The 19613-nt window shown below is 34.1% G+C and overlaps 1 long non-coding RNA gene across 3 annotated transcripts in view; it reads right to left on the bottom strand.

The window, feature by feature from the left end:
• The window catches only part of LOC141503299 (uncharacterized), a 182375-nt gene that overhangs the window by 157484 nt on the left and 5278 nt on the right, over nt 1-19613 (bottom strand). For 2 of the 3 annotated variants that reach the window (XR_012472807.1, XR_012472805.1), the window contains exons 2-3: nt 9870-10025; nt 6623-6674 (exon numbers count right to left, since the gene is read on the bottom strand). This is a non-coding gene — a long non-coding RNA (uncharacterized LOC141503299). Of the gene's footprint in view, nt 1-2837; nt 2890-6622; nt 6675-9869; nt 10026-19613 lie in introns of those variants that run through there. The other variant, XR_012472806.1, reaches the window with a different exon arrangement.

The following is a 19613-nucleotide window of genomic DNA, read 5'->3' as shown; positions in this document are numbered from 1 at the left end:
TTTTAAAAACAAGTCATGACATATGAACCTCATTTCCTTACTGCATAGGACTAATTGACTGATGAGTCAGTGGAACACTTTAGACTGTCTCTACCTGAATTGCAGCAAGGCTTTAACAAAATCTTTCTGGTTATCATTATGTACAATTAAAGGGGTTGGATATGGGTTAGATGGTAGCACAATTAATTGGATTTGACTCTTATTGAGTGATTAAACCTAAAATCTAATGGATCAGTAGTGATGATGGTGGTGATGGTGGTGATGGTGGTGATGATGATAGCACTGATATGGTGTTTGTTTTGTTACAAGGTTGCTACTGTGATTAAAAATATTAATTCATTTGATGCTCTCAACAACCCTGGAAAGTAGATTCTACTATCTCCATTTTAAAATATTATAGTTTTATATTATGTAGTTATTTAATATATAGTATTATAATATATAGTTGAGGAAACTGAGACAAATACATTTTAAGTCTTGACCTGAGCACAGGTCTTCTTGACACCAAGCCCAGCATTCTATATATACACTGCACCATCTAACTACCTTCAACAGAGAAAATAGAGTGTTCCTGGGATCTGACGTAAGCATTCTTCTATTCAACATTTTCTGAAAGTATGAGTGAAATTTCTGCTCCTTTTTCAGATGAAATTAGGATATACAACATTTTGAATAACAGGGTAAAGCTGCAAAACACAATCTGGGCAAACTAGCTAAAAGTCTCAAATTTCATAAAATTAATATAATTATGAAAAATAGGAAGTCCTACACCTAAATTTAAAAAATCAACTGCAAAAGTAATGTATGGGAAAATCAGGGACAGACAATAATTCTTTTTTTAAATTTATTTTTTTCACGGCAATGGAGTTAAGTGATTTGCCCAAGGTCACACAGCTAAGCAATTATTAAGTGTCTGAATCTGAATTTGAACTCATGTACTCCTGACTCCAGGGCCAGTGCTCTATCCACTGCACCACTAGCCACCCCCAGACAATAATTTTTATGAAAAAGACCTAAACAAATAATTTAGTAGCCTATAAGTTCAATATTAGTCAAGAATTTGTAGAAGTACCAAAAGATTTAATGTGATTTTTAACCTGTATTAAGAGAAATGGAGTGTACCTAAAGAATTATTTTGCTGGTTGAGAATGAGAAGGGAAGAAAAGTAGTTAAGTAGATAGAGTTCTGGGCCTGAAGTAAAGAATAATCACCTTTATGAATTCAAATCTGGTTTCAAATACTTATTATCTAGGTGATCCTGGACATATCACTTAACCCTGTTTGTCCTAATTCCTCTTCTGAAAAATGAGATGTAGAAGAAAGTGGCAGACCACTCCAGTATGTCTGCCAAGAAAACACCAAATGGGATCACAGAGTTGGACTTGACTAAAAAATGACAGAACAACAAAGAATGAGAAAAATAAAAGAATCATTGCTTTCAAGAATCATTGGTGCTTTTATACATTTTAAGTTAGCAAAAATGCATTCAGAACCCAAGTGGTTTGAAGTTGTTCTCCCTTCCATAGAACATGCTACTAACAACTGGTCTACTCTTAACTTGTATGCTATAGAAATGTTTAACATATTTAGGTCTATATCAAGTAATTTTTCACTGTTGTAGCCTATATTGAGATATATGATAAGGGCTTAGCTAAGTAAATATTAAACTAAAGAAAATGGCCAAGTAAATAGGAAGGATTAAGCTAGTGTTACAGTCTATTAACCCCCCCCTTTTTTTAAAAAATAATGGTCCCTCCAAAAAACAAACCAAACTTGAACCAGTCTGGAAAATCCTGTTAGGCTGAAATCTAATGTGATTATTCTGTTAAGTTCTTCTAAGGAGTCCCTAGCTGGCTACAACAGACTTCCCATAAAGGAGCTTCTCTCTCTCCTAAATGGGAAAATGCCAGTTTTAAGACATTCTTGTGGTTTTGTCTTTTTTATCTGATACAGCAACTATCAAGGTTCATGTGCCAATGATCAGATATGGGGAAAAGTTTGGAGACTTGAAGTTAGACCTTAGTCTCCAGTGTCAGTTCTGAAATTTAGTATCATTCCCAAAATGTTTCTCTTTGAGCATCAACTGACCCTGATTGGGTCTAAGCATTCCTTTGGGGTACTAATTGACTTGATAGTGGTATAATATTATCTGTCCTTCCCAGACTTGTTTGCAAGATCAGTTTTATACATTATAAAGCACTATCTAAATGCAACATTTGTTTTCATGGTTTTCTTTGGTACAAAAGAAAATTGCTGCTCCCCTACCCTGCAGGGCCTGGGGGAGCTTCTGAAGAGTAAGTGGACTAATCTTCCAATCTTCCATCTTCCATTCCCCCAGTCTGTGACTAGAACTTATTCAACCCTATCCTTCAAAGGTATCAGTGTTAAAAGGAAAACAGCCACTAGCCTTGGAAGTTCATTACTTTTTTACCTGAGGCCACCATCAATCCCACAATCTCCTACCAGATCAGAAAAGTCTACATAGAAGAGTGTTTTGGAAAGGGCTATGTAGAATTTACCCAGATCCAACTCAATTTCCCAAATAATACCTGATAAGGCTAGAAAGATATAGATAGATAGATAGATAGATAGATAGATAGATAGATAGATAGATAGATATAGATATATAGATATCGCTGTGAGAAACCTCTCATACAGTGAAACCCAGACTTCTAACCTTCTACCTCTAACCTCCTCCCAATAAAATTGTATGTCATAATCATTCTTTTCATTCAGTCTGAAATAGATGAAATCACATAAGTGCTAGCCAATTATAATCAGGAAAGAGTATATATTTTAATAATTTTAATAAGCCAAAGGGTCCAGAAGATAAGAAGGTCAGGATAGTGGGAGTCCTCTAGTGAGGAAGTAGAATTAAGGCTTTTTACTCTGCAAAAGAAAAAATTTGTGGAGGAGTTTGGTGAAAATATCTTTAATTTTAAGCGTTTGAAGTACTGCACATAGGATTCATTTTCTTCTGCTTGGGCCAAGAGCTCTGAACCAGTACTATAGGTTGTAGTTCCAAACTTATGGTAAACTTAGGGTGGACATGAGGGAAAACTTTCAAATAGGCAGAGGTAACCAAAAACAGACTTGTCTGCCTTATCAAAGTACATGGGTGTCAAAAAAAAAAGTCCAGGAAAAACTTGTGAAGGGCTACAATAGAATTTAATATTTATTTATGACTAGAATATAACCCATATTACCAATGAATGATAATAAGATGTAATAAAGTATAATAACAAAAATCAGTACAATAATAAAACATTTACATTTTAACAAAAAATAAGAGCATGCTATTTTTAATGTATACTTTGATAATACATTCAACTCTTCCTTCATTTTGTAATTATATGATTATATAAGGCCACATGCAGTCCATGGATCTTGGGTTGGACATACCCACCATCAGCAGATTCCCTCATCAGAGGTCTTCAAGCAGAGGCTAGATGAGTCCTTGATTTAGTCTGTTATATAAGCATTCCTTTGGGTACTAGCTGATTTGACAGTCACTTAGACCTCTTTCAGTTCTAAGATTCAATGATTTTTGTAACTTTGGGAGGTATTGACCCATAATTTCCCTTTCTCTATTACTTGACTATATTTCAAACTTCATTCTTTTAGCAGCTGCTTACTTCTAGATTTCCACAAGTTAACATCTGGCTTACTAGTTTTTTCTACTATGCAGCCCACAAGACTTATTATACAGTCTTAACATTCTAAAATTTATTAACCTTTAATAACTGTGTAAACTTATAACATTAATTTCTAGATAATTCATGGATGCCTAATTAATCACACAATTTTAATGACATCCTTCTATTTTTAAACCATTCACCCACAATCATTCCTTTTCCAAAAGGTTTAAAAATGTTGACATACCCTGTATACAAACTTGCTGACCCTGTATACAGACCTGCAGAGTCCTTCACAATTCATCACTTTTGCCCAAACAAAGGAAGAAGAAAGAACTAAGAACATCTTTTGATATGGCTCTTTCAATTTAAATAATTAAAAAATTAGTAAGTACCTATTACAGACACACACTATGCTAGATACTAGGAAAGATAAAGAATTTAAATGAGTCATATTCCTCACACTTCTGAACACACAAATATAAATAAGCATAAAATACATTATTTCATGACAAGTTCTTGTTCTCTGTAAGAAATTGTTCTACCTGTTGGATACATAAAAATGAAGAAGAAAAAAACCAGCAACAAAGGACAATATTACCCTATTAGGAGGGATATCTCAAGGATACAAGTACTGATGATGTAAGATTATGATGAGAGGCAATGCGCTATATTGGATAGAGGTCTGACAGTGAAATCATAAAAACACAAGTCCTTCCTCCAGGCTATTCACTTAATTTCTCAGGATCCCAGGGAGCTATCTTTGACTATGAATTCCACAAAATTTGCTAATCTTCATGGTAGAAGTTTCTCACTGGGAACTCTCTATAGTGACAAAAATTACAGGTCCTGTCCAACAAATTAAAGAGTATAATGAGGCAAAAGAAAGACCAAAAAAGAAGAAAAATTGAGCTAATGAGTCCTTCCAAACTGGGGATCTATTAATAGGTAATCTTAGGTAACTAGATGGCACAGTGGATAGAGCCAGGAGTACCAAACTTTGAATATGGCCATTGGACCCAAATGGCTCCAGAGGAGAAAGTGAGACTGGTTACTTAACACAGCAACTCCTCACTAAAATCCAATTCATGTGCTTATGATGGCATTACCTCCTTGATAACATGGTCTACTTCAAGAATAAAGGACGATGCATTGCTGATGGAGTTGTGAATGGATTCAGCCTTTCTGGAGAGCAATAAGGAACTATGCACAAAGAGCAATAAAATAGTTCATCCCCTTTGACCCAACAATTCCAATTCTAGGTCTATATCCAGAAGAAATTATAAAGAAAGGGAAAAGTCCTACATGTTCCAAAATATTCGTAACAACCCTTTTTGTAGTGGCAAAGAATTGGAAGTTAGTTGAGTGGTGCCCATCAATTGGGGAACAGCTAAACAAATTACAGTACATGAATATCATTGTTCTATAAGAAACCATAAAAGTCTCAAAGAAGCATGGAATTATTTATCAGATCTGATGATGAGTAAAGGGAGTAGAACCAACAGATCAATGTACACATCAACCACAATATTATGAGATGAGCAACCTTTTTAGAAGCAGTTCATCATCACAGTCCAGAGAGCTGAGACAACTGTATTGGTCTGGCTATGGACTACATTACCCCATCCAGAAGAAGAAAAACAAAACAAAACAAAACATACACAAATTAAAAAAAAACAACCATTCCAAATCTGAACACTTTATAAAAATTATCTCTTTTGTATCTCTTTCCCTTAATTCTAATTTCTCATACCAAAAATTACCAATTTGTGAACATGCTTAAAAAAAAATATGTAAAATGTTAACCTGACTGTTCCCTGGGGAGGGGAGTGGGAAGGGCGGGTGGAAGAAATTTTGTAACTTGGAAATATGCATGTACATGTGGATGAAAATAAATAATTATTTTTAAAGAAAGAATGAAGGACAAAACATTAAAGGCAGGGATTCTGGGATGGAAGGAAATACCAAAGCTCCCAATGGATGCAGAATTAGAATAGAGATGTTTATAAAGATGCAAGTTGTTCATTTGTTTTTGTGGAATTGGAACCATATTATTATATCTGAACCACATGGTTATATGGTCTAAAGGTCAGTTTTCTTAGTTATGAGAGTTTAAGTACTGTGGGCAAAGACATTGGAAGGGCAGTTTGGGTGAGTCACTGTGAAACAGGGAATCCAGAAATTTAGCCCTAATTCTGAAGATCCAATGAAGTAAAGTAGTATCCCAGAGGTTTAAATTGTGGAATTACATTAAAAGATTCACATGCCCAAATTCTTTGGAATCTGTGGTTAAGTCTAGAAAGGCCCATGGTAGTATTTATTTTAAAAGTTGTCTGAAGATTTGTTTTCCTTTTTAATTGACATAAATAAAACATATTTTATTTGATAATTTGGTTCCATGGCTAGTGAGAGCAGAGTATGGGAAGTTGAATCAAGAAGACATAAGATCAGCCCTTCATCAGAAACTTATAAGCTATGTGACTCTAAACAAATGATCTAACATTTCTCAGTCTCCATTCCTTTATAAGTAAAATGGAAAGAAGAAGGAAGAAAGGAAGGAAGGAAGGAAGGAAGGAAGGAAGGAAGGAAGGAAGGAAGGAAGGAGGGAGGGAGGGAGGGAGGGAGGGAGGGTGGGAGGGAGGTAGGGAAGGAAAGAGGGAAGGAAGGAAATGAAGAAAAGATAATCTTTCAGTTTGAGGAAATGACAGATGTAAATATGGCAGGCTGTCTATATCTGTCATGCTTAGGGTAAAATAAAATTTCCAACATAAAGATTTAGCTTCTTTTTTCCCTGCTGAGAAGTCCTGATCAACACTTACATAAATACACAGTCAGAACATGAAGTTTCATTTTTGTCATTCTGACATGAGGCAGTTGGTTACCATGGGGATAATTATATCAAATCACGAATATAGCCTTCCTCCCAAAGGTTTAGAGATAAGGAGTGAATAAGGACCCCTATATTTTGGCGCTCAAACTTTACCCACATGCACTAGGTTCCCTTGATCTTTCATTCTTCCTCCCTCAGATAGAAGGCATCTGCAACATCCAACAAACAGGAAAAGAAAAATTACAATAGTAACAATCCGTAATATAAATAACTCTTTAAGGTCTCAAAATGATCTCATTATAATACTCTGTGAGAAAGCTAAGTAGTATTAACTATTGATACATTTTCACACAAAAAAATATAATTCTTAGCCTTTTGTCAGATCATAAGAAGAATAAGCCACTGATATAAAAAATTATGAGGTTTTTTGGAGAAAATCTTTACTGAAAATTCATAGCAAATGTTATTTTGTATTCTTCCACAGTTTAAAATCATCCTAAGACTTTTGGACTATATTGTGTATGTGGAAATAGCAAGCATCACCTTTCATTATTCTGAATTTTTCTGTTACTATTAAGGGTATCACATTCTTTTAAATCACTCATGACTTTGCAATCTGAGTATTAATCTCCACTCTTCACCTTTGCTTATCCCACATATTCAATCTAGTGCCAAATTTTATTGTTTTCTATAACTTCCTCTTCACTGGCATAGCCACTGCCCTACACTATTGTAATAGCTAATTGGTCTTAGTAACTCAAATACCTCCCCACTATAAACTACCCTCTACAAAGTGTCAAAGTTATTTCTCTGAAGTTTAGATTTGATTATGTCACTCCTCTCTACTCCAGTGATTCTCTATTATCTCTAAAATACGAATCAATTATTCTCTTTGGCATGTAAAGCAAACTTAGATATATAGACTTCTGGAGAAAACTTAATGGGGGTAGAAAAGAATATATATCTTCTCAGCAGTACATGACACCTATACCAAACTGACCATAATAAACACTTCTCAAACTATGATGCAATAAAAATTACAAGTAATAAAGAATCATGAAAAGATGAAGAAATAATTGAAATTAAATAACTATCTTAAAAATGGGTGGATCAAACAGCAAATAACAGAAATAATCAATAATTATAACCAAGAAAATTATAATAATGAGACATCATATCAAAATTTGGGGGATGCAGCCAAAGCAGTTTTGGGGGGAAAACCTTTTATTTCTAAATGCTTATATGAATAAAATAGATAAAGATGAGATCAATGCATTGGATATACAACTAAAAAAGCTAGGAAAAAAAACAAATTAAAGATTCCTAATTAGGGGCGTCTAGGTGGCGCAGTGGATAAAACACCAGCCCTGGAGTCAGGAGTACCTGGGTTCAAATCTGGTCTCAGACACTTAATAATTACCTAGCTGTGTGGCCTTGGGCAAGCCACTTAACCCCATTTGCCTTGAAAAAACCTAAAAAAAAAACATAGCAGATAGCAAAATCAAGAGGAATTATATAATTACCTCAATAGATGCTGGAAAAGCCTTTGACAAAATACAACATTCATTCCTAAAATACTAGAAAGTTTAAGAATAAATGTTTTCCTTAAAATAATAAATAATATCTACCTAAAGCCATCAACAAATATTATACGTAATGGGAATAAACTTGGAAAATTTTCCAACAAAATCAGGGTTAAACAAGAATGCCTATTATCACCATTACTATTCAATATAGTATTAAAAATGCTAGTTATAGCAAGAAGAGAAGAAAAAGAAATTGAAAGAATAGGATTTGGCAATGAGGAAACAGAGTCAACTAGATCCACTGACCAGACATGAATACGGTCACCTGGAGATGGTGAGACAATCAGGGTTGGGTGACTTGCTCAAAGTCACACAGCTTTAAGCATCAACAGGTTTGAATTCTAGTTGTTCTGACTCCAAGATCAGTGCTCTCTCCACTGTGCCACCTCACTGCTCTTTGAATCAATTACTACCAGAAAGGCAGTCAATTTCTAAAGCAGTATCAGGGATCTGTCCTTGGTCCTAGAGTAGTCAACACTTTTCATTGATGAAAAAGGTAAAGGTAATTATATCTGTTCCTTGTTAACTATTGACTTTTCTGTGGCATTTTATCAATAGTAATAATGTTAATATAGTGCTTTTAATTCTCAAAACAATTACATCTATTCTCATTTGGTCTTCATAGTAATTCTATAAGGTAGGTGCAATTATTATAAAATTTTACAGATTTAAAAAACAGACTTGAAGGCTAAGTGATTTGCCTAGAATAAAGCAGCTAGTATGTGTTGGAGGCAAAATTTGAAGTAAACTTTTCCCTACTCCAAATCCAGCACTCTATTCAAAACACTGAATAATAACCTATCATTGTCTTGAATTATTTTAGCCAAGATCTACATAGTAAAGAGACCTGTGGGGTTGAGAATATATAATTTGAGAAGGTCACACAATTGATGCTAGTAGACTTGAAAAGAAGTGTGAAGGCTCAGGAGCATCTCACAGTAGTCATTAAGTGGGGCTTAAGGCAGAAGGGTTTTCAAAGAGACCCAATAGTGAGAGCCCTTGTAGTTAGATTCAAGCCATGGTCACTCAGAATAACATATAATTAATCCAATCCCTGATTCTCTATTTATAGATAATGGAATAGGAGAACAAGGAGAAATAACTTGCTTATGGAAATGCAGATACTAAATAATAGATAGCAAAATAGAAAGAAAGATAGATTATAAATGGCAGAAGCTTGAACACAAAGTCCCAAATCAGGATTCTTTCTATTATACTATAATTTTCCCCTTGGTATCATGTGAGTCTGATGGCAGATTCTAGGGAGGCAGGCAGGCATTTTCAGAGAACCTTTCATAAAGGTATGAAAGTCCTAGATGTGAGAATGGAGAAATGGTCATTAGAAATATAGCAATGCCCTAAGAGGCTCTTAAGAAACACAGATTCCTCATCACTACATTAAATGGATCCAGTCTTCCATACCTTTCTAGTTTGGAGTACTTTTTGCCTCACATTTGCCATCGGCTGTCAGTTTTGGGTCCTTTTGTCTACCATTTTTGAATAGCATGACCTCTCCCACCCTTTCTTTGATGTCTATAATTTAATTAATATTGAATAAATTGGGGGTTTCTCAGGAGAATGAGAAAGGCAATTTGCTCCATCACTGGGGAAGACAAAAAAACATAGAATCTTAATACTGGAAGGGACCTTAGAGGTTATACATTCTGACTCCTGTCCAAGAAGTATTCTATTCTATATCATCCTTGGCAAATATTTAGTCAGCCTCTGCTTGAAGAACTCCAGTGATAAGCAAACCACTTTGGAAGAATACTAATTATTAAGAAGCTTTTTTTAAATACAATGAACTAAAAGCTTTACCCTTCTGCAATTTCCACTGTTGGCTCCTAGTTCAATGTAAGCAGAATATATCTAATCCTTCTTCCACATGCCAAATCTTCAAGTAGTTGAATGTGGCTACATTCTTCTCCTCCTCTCTTGCAACATCATTTCCAGTCCTACATCATCTTGGCTGCCCTGTAGAATAAATATGTCAAAGATCTTCCCAAAAACGATGCCCTCAAATTGAATATAATATAGCAGATTGTGCTTGACCAAAGAACATAATAGTAAGACTAATAGATCTCATTATTTAAGTGACTACTTTTTGGGGATTGGAATTAATCAGTTCTCCATTCTCCAAGGTTAATTTGGCATTACTATATACCAAACAAACAAAGATAAATAAAACAATAGAACTGGTATTGCCTGCTCCATTTGTTTCTTTTAAAAATATTTTCCCAATTACATGCTTAAAAAATTTAACATACATTTTTTTAAATTCTAAATTACAAATTCTCTCCCCCATCATTGGGAAGGCAAGTAACTTGATACAGATTTTATTTATCTATCTATATCTATCTATCTATCTATATATATATATATATATGCAAATATATGTTATGCAAAATATTTCCATTTTAGTCTAAAGAAAACCCAGACCCCTCTGAATAAAAAAAGAAAAATTAAACTTTAATCTTCATTTAGACTGCATTTATTCTTTGCCTAAAGCATTCATCATGAATGCTTGAAAATTTCATTGGATCTTGAAGAGGTATCATTCACAGAACAGCTGATAATCATATAATATTGTTGTTACTTTGTGCATTTTTCTCTTCAATCTGCTCACTTTATTTTTCATCAGTTCATTTTAAGTATTTCCAGGTTTTTCTAAGAATATCTGGCTTATCATTTCTTAGAGAACAAGATCATCACAATCATACACCACACTTTAGGTAGCCATTCCCCCCAATTAATGGGAAACTTGTAATTCTTTCTCACAACCAAAAGAGCTCACACACACACACACACACACACACACACACACACACACATATATATATATATATATATATACATATATATATATATTAATTCATTTAACTCCTTTTATTTCTGTAGAATAGAAACCTTGTAACTGTATTACTGGGTCAAAAAAGCATGCACATCTGAGCTCTACCAGGTCCAACACTGTGCTATAAAGCATCAGTCATCAAAACTGCCTGGTACTAATTGAGAAATAGAGTAATGGATCAGCCTAATAGGACAAATTCAAAAGAAACAGTAGTAATCTGCAGTAGTCACCTACTGTTTGACAAACCCAAAGACAATAGCTTCTGTGATAAGAACTCATTATTTGACAAAAATTCTTGGGAACACTGGAAAATAGTATGGCAAAAACTAGGCATAGATTCACATCTCACAACTTATACCAAAATAAGGTCAAAATGGATACAGGATTTAGACATAAAGGGCCACACTGTAGATAAATTAATAGATCAAGAGATCTATGGAAAAGAGACAAATTTATGACCAAACAGGTAATAGAATATATTATAAAATGCAAAAGGAAAGATTTTGACTTTATTAAGTTAAATTTTCACTAATAAAAATGCTGCCAAAATTAAAAGGAAAACAGAAAGCTGGAAGACAATCTTCACAACTAGGAGTACTGATAAAGGTCTCATTTCTAAAATATGTAGAGAACTACATCTAATTCATAAGGTTTCAAGTTGTTCCCCAATTGATAAATGGTCAAAGGATATGAAAAGACAGTTTTCAAATGAAGAAATTAAAGTTCATATATATATATATATATATATATATATATATATATATATTCATATGAAAAAAATGCTTCAAATCATTATTAGAGAAATTCAAATTAAAACAACTATAAGGTATCATCTTAGTCAGACTGACTAAAATGACAAAAAGTTAAATGATCAATGTTGGAGAGGTTATGGGAGGACTAGGACATTAAAGCATTTGCCGGTGGACTTGTGAACTGATCCAACTATTTTGAAGAGCAATATAGAACTATGCCCACAGAGCAATAAAACTGTTCACACCCTTTGACCCAGAAATTCCAATTCTAAATACGGAAGAAATTATATAAAGATTTATATACAGAAGAAATCACAAACAATGGGAAAAGTCCCATGTGTTCCAAAATATTCATAGCACTTCTTTTCTGTAGTGGCAAAGAATTGGAAATTGAAAGGATACTCTTCAATTGGGGAATGGTTAAACAAGTTATGGTACATGAATATTATGGAATACTATTGTTCTATAAGAAACTATAAATGGTTGAATTATATAGAAATTGGAATGAATTACATGATCTGATGCTGAGTGAAGGGAGCAGAACCAAGAGAAAGATGTACTTATTACCAACAATATTGTGAGATCGTCAACTCTGATGGATGCAGCTGCTTTCAACAGTTCAGAGATCAAGGATAACCCTAATAAACCAGCCATGGACAATGCTATTCCCACCGAGAGGAAGCAAAACAAAACAAAACAAAAATCTTTCACAAACTTTTCAACACTACACTTTTTTAAAAAATATCTCATGTATTGCTTTCCCTTAATTCTAATTCCTCATATTGAAAATGAATATTCTGTAGTCCTGTTTAACACAAATGTGTATGTACAATATTAATCTGATGATTCAACACTGAGGAGAGGGTGTTGGGAAGGGAGGGAGGGAGGAAATTTTGCAACTTAACATATTTAGGTATATGGATGAATGTTGAAAAACTTCCATAACATGTATTAGGAAAAATAAAATATCAAGAAAAAAGAAAAAAGTATGCACAGTTTTTTCATAGTTCCAAATTTCTCACCAGAATGGTTGAATCAGTTTTTAATTCTAACATGGCTTTAATGTCCCAGTCATCTCACATTCCCTCCAACATTTGTAATTTTCTTTCTGTCATATTAGCCAAATTGATAAGTGCAAGGAGATACCTTAGAGTTGTTTTAATTTGAATTTTTCTAATCAATAGTACAGCAATTTTATATGACACATATACAATATCTTCAACTGAAATCTTTCTGTCCATATCCTTTGACCATTTATCAATCAGTGAATGATTTATGCTCTAATAAATTTGACTCAGTTCTCCATACATTGAAAAATAAAGTTTTGTCAAAAAACTTACTAATTTTTTCCATATTTGTGATTACTAACTTTATTTCCCTCTGTCCCATTTTAACCTGTTTATTTTTTCTCTCTTTTCACCCTATCCCTCTTTAAAAAGTGTTTTACTTCTGACTACTGTCTCCTTGAATTGTATTCCTTTCTTTCAGCCATCCCCCACTTCACTTATCCCCTTTGCTCCTATTTTCCCATAAATATAAAATAGATTTCTACATACAATTGAATATGTACTTTATTCCCTTTTTGAGCCAGTGCCAATGATAGTAAGGTTCAAGAATTGCCTACCACAATATTGCTTTCTTGTGATTCTTTTATATGAGATCATTTTTTTTAGGTTTTTGCAAGGTAAATGGGGTTAAGTGGCTTGCCCAAGGCCACACAGCTAGGCAATTATTAAGTGTTTGAGACTGGATTTGAACCCAGGTACTCCTGACTCCAGGGCCAGTGCTTTATCCACTGTGCCACCTAGCCACCCCTATATGAGATCATTTAAACTATTCTTCCTCTGCCTTCCTTTTCCCAGTGCATCCCCCTTTCTCACACCTTAAATTTAATTTTTAGATTTTATCCCATTCTAGTCAAATTACATCCAGGTCCACTTGCCAATGTATATGCTTTTAACTGCTGTAACAATGAAAAAGTTGTTAGGAGTTTGAGTGCCATATTCCTATGCAAGAATGCAAAGTTTAACTAGTAAAGATCTTATGATTTCTCTTTCAAGTTTGCCTTCTTTTTCTTCTCTTGTGTTTTATATTTGAAAATCAAATTTTCAATTCAGATTTGAACTTTTAATCAGAAATGCTTGAAAAATCCTCTATTGTATTAAATATTCATTTTCCCCTAATGGATTATATTCAGTTTTGTTGGGTGATAATTCTTGGATATAAACCTAGCTCCTTTCCATACAAAATACCATACTTGAATATCTGAACCATTAATGTAGAAACTACCTAATCTTATGTAGTCTTCATTGTGTCTCCATGATATTTAAATTATTTCTAGTTGTTTACATTATTTTTTCCTTAACCTGGAAGTTCTGGAATTTGGCTATAATATTCTCAGGAATTTTCATTTAAGGATCACTTTAAGGAGATGATTGGTGTATTCTTTCAATTTTTATTTTACCCTCTAGTCTAGGATATCTGGGAAGTTTGCCATTGTACTTTTTTTGGAACTATGATATCTAGGTTCTTTTCTTTATCATGACTTTAAGGTAGTTCATTAATTCTTAAATCATCTGTCCTTAATCTATTTTCCAGGTCAATTGTTTCCAATAAAACCATGTTTTCTTCAATTTTTTATTGTCTCTTGATGTGTCTTGGATTTGTTAGCTTCCACTTGCCCAATTTCAATTTAAAAAATATTTCTTCAATGAGATTTTATGCCTCCTTTTTCATTTGGCAAATTCTTCTCTTTTTTTAGGATTTTTTTTTTAGGTTTTTGCAAGGCAAATGGGGTTAAGTGGCTTGCCCAAGGCCACACAGCTAGGTAATTATTAAGTGTCAGAGGCTGGATTTGAACTCAGGTACTCCTGACTTCAGGGCCAATGAGCTATCCACTGTGCCACCTAGCAGTCCCCCAAATTCTACTTTTTAAAGAGGTGTTTTTTTTCTCTGTGAATTTTGGTTCATATTTTTTCCCTGGTTGTCAGTTCTTCTTTTTAAGATGCTCTGAAGTGGATTTTCGTGCTTTTTAAAACCACTTTACTCTATTATGTTTTATAAAGTATTATTTTCTTCAATATTTTTTACCAAGTTGTTGATTCTTTTTTATAACTTTCTTACATTCCTCTCATTGCTTTTCTCAATTTTTCTTTGATCTCTCTCTCTCTCTTATTTGAATTTTAAGATCATGTTTGAACTGTACTAGAAATTCTTTTGGGGTCTATTCACATTCTTCTTTAAACTTTGAATATAATAGTTTTACATTGTTTTCTTTATCTGAGTTTGTGTTTTGATCTTCCCTCTCACCATAGTTTCTATGGTCAGGTTCTTTTTTTTGCTACTGTTTGCTCAGTTTCCCAGTACATTTCTTGATTTTTAACTTTACGTTAAAGTCAGCTCTTCTCCCATGGTGAAGAGGGCACTACCCTTAGCTTCAGGTGTTTTGTGCTTTTTTTCTAGTTAGTTCTAGGGATTTGTAAGTCTTTGTTAAGTCTTCCAAGATACTATGATCTGTTCTCGAATCCTGTGCTGAGGGGCAGCTAGGTGGCATAGTTGATAAAGCACCAGCCCTGGAGTCAGGAGTACCTGGGTTCAAATCTGGTTTCAGACACTTAATAATTACCTAGCTGTATGGCCTTGGGCAAGCCACTTTAACCCCATTTGCCTTGCAAAACCTAAAAAAATATAAACCTGTGCTGAGGTCTATGAGCAACCACAAGCACCCTTCTTATCCCTGAAACTGTGACCAGGTCCCTCTATCCATACAACTATATAGTCTCATGTACTAGTCCTTTTCCCCTTTGCCGTAGGATTATAACAGAACCCTGAACCTAATACAAGCAAAAAATTCCCTGTAATATCCTTATCAACTGTCTTACTCCCTTCAAATCTGTTAAGTTAAGAGTTCCAGAAGCCACAATTCATCATCCCTGCTTATTTAGCACTCCCCTTCTGACTTCCTGGGGTGTGACTTGTAATGGCATGACTTGCTCTAGACTGTGCTCCATTCTTACCAAGGTGAGACAGAACTTTCTTGTTAAAATTCTAAGTTGCCTTGAGCTGGAAAATTGACTCACCCATTTGTATTTTAATTTTTTTTGGTTCTGCCACTGCAAAAATTCATTTTGAGACATTATTTTAAAAATTTTTGGAGGGGGAAAATTGAGAAAACTTAGATGACTTATATTGGTTCTACCATCTCCTTCCACCAATGCTTCTTTTATTGGAAGATATTGACTTTTTGTCCACCATATCATATTTTGGATGCAATATGAATTTGCATTTCATTAAAAATATCAAGATCTCTTTCACATTCAAGCTTTCTCCTTTTAGCAACTGTCAAATTAATTTTTTAACCACTTGTTAGGGTTAGTGGTCATTCCAATTGTATTCAATCTCAAATTCATTTTAATCAATTTATCCCATTGCTTCAGCCTGTCAAGATCATGTGAATACTTTTTTTAATCCACTGTATTAGCCAATAGTTTTATGTTATTTATAACAGATCACAAGATTGTGACATCTACTTTCCATTAAAATGCCAAAAACCTCTATTGTCCTTTCAAATGATTAAGCAATTTCCAACATTGTGATGAGGTTACAAGAAAATTCTATAATACCTAGTTTACTCTGTTAATTGAACGACCAATTATAAGGTGTCTTAGGGGATTATATTAATTGTGGTTGAGTATAAATCCCTATTCTTTCTAAGTATATATAAAATATGTACGGTACAAAACACAAGTGAAATAATTTGGGGATAGAGGGCACCAGCACCTGACAGATGCAGACTAGAAATTTTGTGTGTATATAGAAGGTGGCATTTGAAATACAATGCAATGGCATTCGGTATAACACAAAGCAACAGAATAACACAATATAATGCATCACAACCATAATCTTTTATGGCATCCAGAAGATATCAAGTGCTGTCCTAGGTGCTGAAAAGAAGTTAATATGACCAGAATCTCTTACTCTTGAAATTTCTTGTTTAAGATAACACATGATGAATTACCCTAGAGAAAAGAGGAATCCATAGCATCCTCCTACAATTCCAGTAGACTCAAAATTTTAGCTGTGCATAAATACTCTGCCTCATCTCTCCCTGCACCCACACAAGTTCTTTTGCTCTCTTCTCTGTGTCTGGAGAACTTTACTACCCCTTTCAACTTTCCACTTTTTCAATTAAAAACCCAGTTTAGAATTGTTCTTCCCAGATTCATGTTGTCAATAATGCATTTATTTTTTTCTTAGACCTCACAAAGCACTTTGTTTTGGAAACTCTAAAAAATTTATCAATCATAGTATGTATCATCTCTAATTGAGGCTATAGGAAGGAATGCCTGAAATGTAGCAAATGCTTAAATAAGACAATAACATACATTTATTAAGTACTTACTATTTTCCAAGCAATCTGTGTTGTGTTGAATCTACACATACTAAAAGATAGCCCTTGACCTCAAAAAAATGACAACATATGACTTTCAAAGTCCAGAGATTCAGAAATGAAGATAGAAGAGTTAAGGCTAATAAGTGTTAATTAACTTCAATGTGTTGTATAAACTTTATATAAACTCCCCAGTCACTTAACAAAATTATCTACACATGAAAGGTGTTTAATAAATATTTTGGGGCAGTTAGGTGGTACAATGTCAGTCCCAGAGTCAGAAAGATTCCTTTTCCTGAGTTCAAATCTGATCTCAGGCACATAGTTGCTTGTATGATCCTGGGCAAGACACTTAACCCTATTTTCTTCAGTGTCCTCATCTGTAAAAAGAGCTGGAGAAGAAAATGGCAAACTACTACAATGTCTTTGCCAAGAAAACCCCAAAGGTATCATGAAGATTCAGAAATAACTGAAAAATGAATAAATATAAATAACAAAAATAAATGGTTGCTCAATTGAATTGATGATGACAATGATGGTGATGTTCGTCATCAGTTCCTAAAGAAGACTGTGACTTCAGGGAGTTGATGTGATGACATGCATGAGAATTAGATTTGAGTGAAAGTATTGTGCTAAATCACCAGCCTCACTGTTTCCTCCAAAGTCATCTCGATCCAGCAATCAGGATGACTGGCAATGGCCCTGGATATGAAGCAGTAAGAGTTTCATGACTTGCCCAAGGTCGCACAATAAGTGTCAAGTGTTTAAGACTAGATTAAAACTCAGGTTCACTCCTGAGTTCAGGGCTTGTTGTGCTATGTATTGTATTGCCTAGCTTCCCCTAAACATTTGTGAAATCCCTTTCATGTATGGGATACTGTGTTAAATTGAATTGAATGATAAAGTGAAAAGTCCTGGACTTGGAGACAGATCAACTGGATTCAGTTGTTATCTCTGCTAATGATCTACCTTGTGACTTCACTTTCTCCATCTGTATAATGGGCATAAAAATATCTTTACCACCTGTCCAAGAAGAAATATTTTAAGCTGTAAAATTATTTTCTATAAATATGTTATCATTACTAAACTATAATATACTACATAAATGTGAGCTATTATTAAAATGATATATATATCACTCATAGTCAAACTGTAAAGTGTTATATTAGGCACTGCTAATCCCTAGGCCAGTTCTTTACTGTTGATACCTAAGTATCTGTCAAGTTCTTGAATTAGAGAACAAGTCTATATAACCCTAACTGATAAACTGAGATAAAAGCATTAAAGGAATAGCAGCTACAAGAAGGAAGGAAAATAATATTAAGTTCCTTCTCCATCCCTTGTAGGGGTCACTTTTACAAATGTTCTGGAGTCTAAATACCATCAAAATCATCAAGTTTTAGCTATTTAAAAGGAGGAGGGGTGGTAATTTGTTTGCTAAATCAATTACATTGTTCTTTTGTTTGTTCCCTTTCATTCACTTGAAGGACTTATTTGTGACTAACTGATCATGTTTGGACCCCAATTTTACAGCTAGCTTAATATATTGTCACCATATCAAATAAATCACTGATTATATATCTTGAGGGGAGGAGATATTAGGGGAAACCACAATCCAACTCCTTTATATATTTAAAAGTAGACATTTGGAAGGAAGAAATAAAAATGAAATAATATATATTCCTAAGGTCCATGAGAAGTCATATAAGTTTATTAATAAATTATATGACTTGAAAAGACTTGTGTTTTAGTCACATAATTATGGCAGTGGTATAGAAGATGGAGAGATTTTTAGTTAGAAATGAAGAAAGATTTTAGATAGAAAAAACAATTAAGATATAGTAATATTACATGAGAGATGTGATGAATGCTTGAACTAAAAGAGCATGGGATAGTGAAAAGAGAGCATGGTATAGATGGAGAAAAGGTTATAGATGTAGAAACAAGAAGATTTTGTCACAGATTGGGTATGAGATGTTTGGGAGAGTGAGAAGCCATGAATGGCACTAAGGTCCCAAACCTCCTGAATGATTAGAAGTGTGTTGTTGATGTTTTTCACAGTAACAGGGAAATTTAGAAGAGAGGTGGATTTGAGAGAAAATGAAATGAAATCTGTGATTTAGCTCAAAACACACACACACACACACACACACACACTGCTTTATTTATTCTAACTTGACAAAAAGGAAAATGGGTGATAGTCTGGGGGACAAAAGATTGACTTAAGATTGCTGAACAATTTCATTGCTTCAGGTTTCCAGGAAGATGCCTGAGGTAGCAGTGCAGTTGGGGAGGAAGAGGAGGGAACAATGATGGATGTAACTGGTGCAATTGTTCCAGAAATAAACCCAGTTTTGGTATTTTGGGGGAGGAAAATGGTATGTGACCTATTTTTCTGTCCATACATTAGTTGATCATGCGACCTAGGGGTAAGGTCATCTTGCTAAGGTGCTTTGATAGAGCATGGTCCCCAATTTGGAAATCACTACACCACACTGCACTGCCTCTGCAAGGACTATGGGCTGTGCTCCTAGAACTGAAAAGCACTTTTCATGGATCTCATACAAATG

Source organism: Macrotis lagotis, chromosome X (genome assembly GCF_037893015.1).
Source record: "Macrotis lagotis isolate mMagLag1 chromosome X, bilby.v1.9.chrom.fasta, whole genome shotgun sequence".
NCBI lineage: Eukaryota > Metazoa > Chordata > Mammalia > Peramelemorphia > Peramelidae > Macrotis > Macrotis lagotis.
This window is presented reverse-complemented; position numbering and strand designations above follow the sequence as displayed.